Here is a 5,554-nt window from a genome sequence, read left to right on the forward strand (position 1 = left end):
CCCGCGGCCCTCACCCCGCCCCGCCGCGCTATGCCGCCGCCGCCCCCGCGCCCCGCCCTCCCGGCCTCCCCTCGCTCGGGCGGCGGCGGCGGCCCCGCTCCCCCGCCCGCGGCTGAGGCAGCGCCGCGGCCCCAACGGCCCCCGCCGAACGCTCCCGCGCCGACCCGGAAGCGGAGCGCCGCAAACAGGAAGCCGGGCGGTCACCGCCCATGCGCCGGGCGGCTGCGGACGCGCCGGCCGGTCTCGCTGCCGTGTCGGCCAATGGGAAGTGGGGGCGGGGCCAGGGGCGGGTATGGCGGCCGGCGAGGCCCAGCTCGCTTCGCTGGCGGGCCGCAGCGGTTCTCTCAGAGTAAAGCCGCGCAGTTTAAAGCCAGCGTGTGCCATGCAGCTTTTACTTGCTCCCCCACCAGCCCCCGGGCCACAGGTACAAGGATACCCCAGTGTGGTGAGGGGATGGCCGGGCCTGTCCCGCCCCTCTGCCTGCGTGCATAGCCCGTCTTCTCCTCCTGGGACTGGTGTTTACTGCTTTGGTTATCGCTCCCTCCTGCCTCTAAGTGCACTTGGAAACAGCAGCACTTCCTCGGAGAGGCCTGTGCCGTTAAACAGTGCTTTAACGGAGCATCAGCAGTTACTGGCAATGGGTGCGTGCATGCTGTGAGAGTGTTCCCGTCCTTATTTAAGCCTGCCCATCCCTCATTTTAAACCGGTTTACCTTCAATTTCCAGCGCTCGAAGTTCGTTAGTATACTTTGCATTTTCATACCAGAATACGTTTCCAGTATTAAAAAAAAAAAAAGAGCTCTGCAATTTCCAAGGACTGAGTATTCTCTCTCTCGAGCTAGGTAACACGAAAGGTCACAAAATTGAATTAAAACCAGCAGCAAGCAAACCACAAACCAAACTGTTCCTTAGTCAGAATCTTTTAGGCCAGCTCACTGATCACAAGCTGGGTGTGCTGGCAAAGCTCTCTCCTTGATTCCCTGTTTCTCAATACAAGCACCTTCATGGTATGTGGTTGACTAATACCTGTAATTTAGCATCAAGTAGGTGTGGAAAATGAGCCTGATTAATCCCTGGTAGTACTTGATGCAGAATCTGAGCTGGAATTTAGGTTGCTAACAGATACTGTTAATTTAAGGGTAACAAAAAAGACCCATAAACCCTACAGGGGCAGCTATAAGATACTACTGCTATCATAGTCATCTCAAAAGAACCCTCAAAGACTTAGTTGGAAGTTTTAGCAGGCAGGCATTCTTTATTGCAGCACTGGATGCAGGGGGGGATCACCTAAAATGCATACCAAAAGACAAAGGCACGCTCATTATATATAATAAAATAAATAAATATTCATGTAAGTTCTGAGAAGTACTTGCCTATTCCCAGGAAATCTAATGCACATGTTAATATATTGTGCAAGCATACTAAAATTAGGGGAAGGGTCTCTGAGGGGCTCAGGTGTCTGGGGTGGGCCTTAGGCATTGTTGAAGAGGTGTCTCTCAGTGTCCCTTCCATAAACTGGTTCTTTCTTTCATGTAAGGTCTTGTCTTGGCTCATCGCTCTGTCTGCAAAGTTTGTCAGGTTCCTTATCTTGGTTTCCACAGATGTCGGCCCTCCCTGGGGATGTGCCCATCACAGTTGCAAAAATTATGTCCTTGGGTGCATTTTTGTCTGAGGCCCCTTAGCAATTAAGTCCTTGTGTGCATTCTTGCCTAAGGCGCCTTACAGCAATTGGCATCAAATGCTTGCAGGCATCCCTTCCCTCCAGCCTGTCGACCACACCACACAGCTCCATGTCTTTGGGAAACTTGCTGAGGATGCGCTCAATCCCACTGTCCATGTCACTGACAAATATGTTAAACATGAAACCAAGAACTTCAGAGTTAACTTGAAAATTGAGTCCGGTGCTTATAAAATATTTCAAATGTTCAGTTAAACTGCTTAGATAGCATTAACTTTGCTCCTTCGTGCTCGTTTTCTGTTTGCTCCTTGCAGATGCGAAGTCTAGTTCTAGAAATCACTGTGCACAAAAAAAATTGCAATTGCTGAGTCATTACATTTCAGTATAAATTATGTTGATCAATGGTTTTTTTTTTCTGAGAACTTTACAAAGGTCAGAGACTGTTGCCATCAATATCTTAATTATCTAAATTATCTTTGTAAAGTGTACAGTATTGGAATGATATATAAACGAACTTTTTTTTTTTTTTTCCCAGAAGGACTTTGTAGTTAATATCCATAAAAAATTAACCTTGAAAAAGGTGCTGGATTATGTAGCTTGCATACCTGTGGAGCTTAATGCTTTGCCTTTTGTGATCTGTACCAGGAATGTTTTAATTTTCTCAAGTCCACTCATACAATCTCTCTTTTTTTTTTTTTTTTTCGTAATACTGTTCACGATATCTTCTGAAACCGGAAGGGGAGAGTGGTCGGCTCACAAGCCCAACCAGCTCTCTGAAGATACGGGGAAGAACTGAAATCAAGATGTCAGAGACAGATGTGTGGAAAGGGGTAAAGTGAGACCTTATCTGGAGAGAGGATCATGTGGAGAATGGAAGGAGAAAGAAAGTTGGGAGGTGTCAGAAGCTGCAAAGGTGCTCAGATATATCAGGTTGTATAAGAAAGAGAACAAAGGAGGAGAAATGGAGAAAGTCGAGTGGTATGGCAGGCTTATAGGGAATACAATGGAGTAGGAAAAAACAGAGGGATGATGAGAGGAGCAGTTGCCACGAATAACAGAGAAACAAATGTGCAAGAGCTGGAATGGTCATCTGAAAAGCTGGAGACATACGGATGCCTTGCAGGCACATGAAGATACGGGGAATGCAGAAAGCATGAGCAGCTGCAGATGAGCAGGATCAGGGGCTCCTGTGAGCCAGGAGATCAAAGGTCTGAGCGGATTCTCAGTGCTTTGTCCTTTGTTTACATAGCAGTGTGGGTGGGAGGGGAGGCCGTGCCCGCTGCTTGGGATGAGGCAACAGTCTTCCCAACAGTTGGGAGCATTCCGCCTAGCAGCCTGGTCACAGCGATCGCTGCGTAGATGAGGTAATTTCTCCAAAAAAGCCACAGAAAGGTCTGAAAATCTGAAAGCCCCGAGAAAAACTGAAATTGATAGTTGGAGCTGTACAGTTGGAGGGAGGGTAAGGTACCTCTAGCATAGGAGCTTGTAAATAATATTCTTATTTGCATCCAGATGACCCAGTATACATACTCCTTATTTAATGAACTTATTTCAAGTAATAGAACTAGCAATGAAAACCAACTGGTTAAGAGTTATTGGTTGAGTCACTGAGTATGCTTATGACCTCAGAGCCAAGAATAACCTGAGCTGCAGGGATGATCCTAATTACAGCCTTACTATTAGATGTGCAATTATCAATATATACTTATGAGCTAAATTTTGGAACACAGTCTGTTCCTCTGTTTTCAGTGAAATCTAACTCCTATATATAGTACAAAGTTGTGACAAAATGAAAAATAAGTGACTTCTTCAGTGAATAAAATATATCTTAAAATATTTTCTCTGAAAAAGTATGAAAAAAACCCAGTTATGTTTCATCAAAAGCAAAAAACCAAAGATTATTGGCAAATCTGAACAATAAGTACTCTTACTGTGAAACAGCACAAATAGCAGCAGAAGGTTAACCATGGTGGCATCTCTTTAATGACTCAAAAATCTTAAAGACAGTAAGGCAGAAAGGAAACTTTACTGAGAAACCTTGATTAAAGATATCCTGTCAGCCTACAGAGGTTTTATGCCTTATTCACGAGATGACTGCTTTCTAGCAGAACATTTTGTAGGTGAGGGGGCCATCCTGCATGCAGGGCTATCCTAAGGGCTGGTGAGGCTCTAGATGCTACATCTGCCCATTCCTTATGCCACCCATGTGAACAAGTCTAACATGCTGGACTTCTTGCTGATGTACAGAGTTATCCACCATTGCATGTACAGGGAATTCAGTCTTCCTCAGAGGTAGGATCCCCGTATATCTGCAGTAGCTTCAGGGCATCTGACATTGAGCTCACGTGGCTTGGCTGGATGGTTGCATGACTGCTAAATCTAGTGCAAGACAGGCAACAGGAGCCTGGGGGAGATGCTGAGCAGGCCTCCCTTTTCAGTCACAGCTTGCTGTTAGATCAGTTTCACCGTAACATGAAACTGCACCATGAGTCAGGAGCTTCTGAGCGCTAAGCATGGCTCTGATATCAACTCCATCGGTGGCTGCAAGCAGCTTATTTAACTGCAGGGTTAGTATCTGTCAAGTATAAATAGTAGTAGCTAGGTACTTGAGAGCACTGTAAGGTTCAGTTAGATAATGTTTACCAAGTATCAATTAGGTATTTTAATTTCCAAAGTGTTGATTAAAAATGCCTGAATGTTGAGTCATCGTATTCTAGTTGTACACTGTCACATGTCCCAAAGGTTTACTCATCCAATAAACAACAGGGTACAGGTTTATTTATCCAAAAATCAAGACAGCACAGCATGTGGCCCCAGTGTGTTACTGAAACCTGTTATCATGATGCAATTATATATTTTTGAGGAGAGAAGCTTTGATTTGAAAGAACGGTTTTGTCCCCTGCGGATACAATCTCTCATGATTCAGTTTGCATATATAATATATACATTTGCCATGTCAGGGAGCAACATCTGACTGAAAGTGACTTTATTACTAATTCTGTATTATTTTTTCTCCGTTGTAACAGAAAGATGTTGCAGAGATTGCATTTGGTATTCAGAAGACCTGGGTAGTAATCGCCTTGAAAATGAGGGGCATCCATAGCTTCAGCCAAGTAACTGACTTGTTAGTTGGCTTGCAGTCCAGCCATGGTGGGGGATCTAGGTAGCTCCTCAGCATTCATGTGGCAGTCATCTGCCTGGATGTTAGGTTGAGACACTCAAAAGTTTAAGGAGACTGGCCTCTGTTGGGATGAAAAGACATGCAGCGTGGGCCATGGGGCCAGAAATTTGATGTCTTAGAAGGCAAGCATATCCACATGAGATAAACTGATAGACCATATCTGCCACTGGAAATTTCCAGGAATAAGAAGCATCTCTGTGGTTCAGCATGGCTCAGATTTAGTTTGGCTGAAATACTGCATTTAGACTCAGGCTTCTTTGCTAGATACATCTGCCTTCTCTACTAAGTACTCTGTCTCAGTAAGGGGTTCAGCTGGTCCACTGTAATGAATGTATTTTGTATTTTGTCCTTTTATTCCAAAGGATAACTGGCAAATCTTTGTACAATTTTCTTTCTTTCAATCTTTCAAACAATCTTCCTTTCAAATCTCCATTACATGAATAAACAAAATTACTTGTTACCAAACATACTGTTCTCGCTGATGTCTATCTCATTGGACACCCTAAAGAAAGTAAATGTACTAGCTGTAGTGAAAGAGTGGTCATTAGATTGATATTTGGACAATTGGAAATTTAGCTGTGCATTAGACTCTCCTTGATTGTTCTTCACTTATGTCTTTTGTGAAATTTAGAATTACATCGGTGAAGTCCCACAGAGGTCAGGAAGGTTTAATGTACCTGGACATTCACAGTCACT

Source organism: Athene noctua, chromosome 4 (assembly GCF_965140245.1).
Source record: "Athene noctua chromosome 4, bAthNoc1.hap1.1, whole genome shotgun sequence".
Classification (NCBI taxonomy): Eukaryota; Metazoa; Chordata; class Aves; order Strigiformes; family Strigidae; genus Athene; species Athene noctua.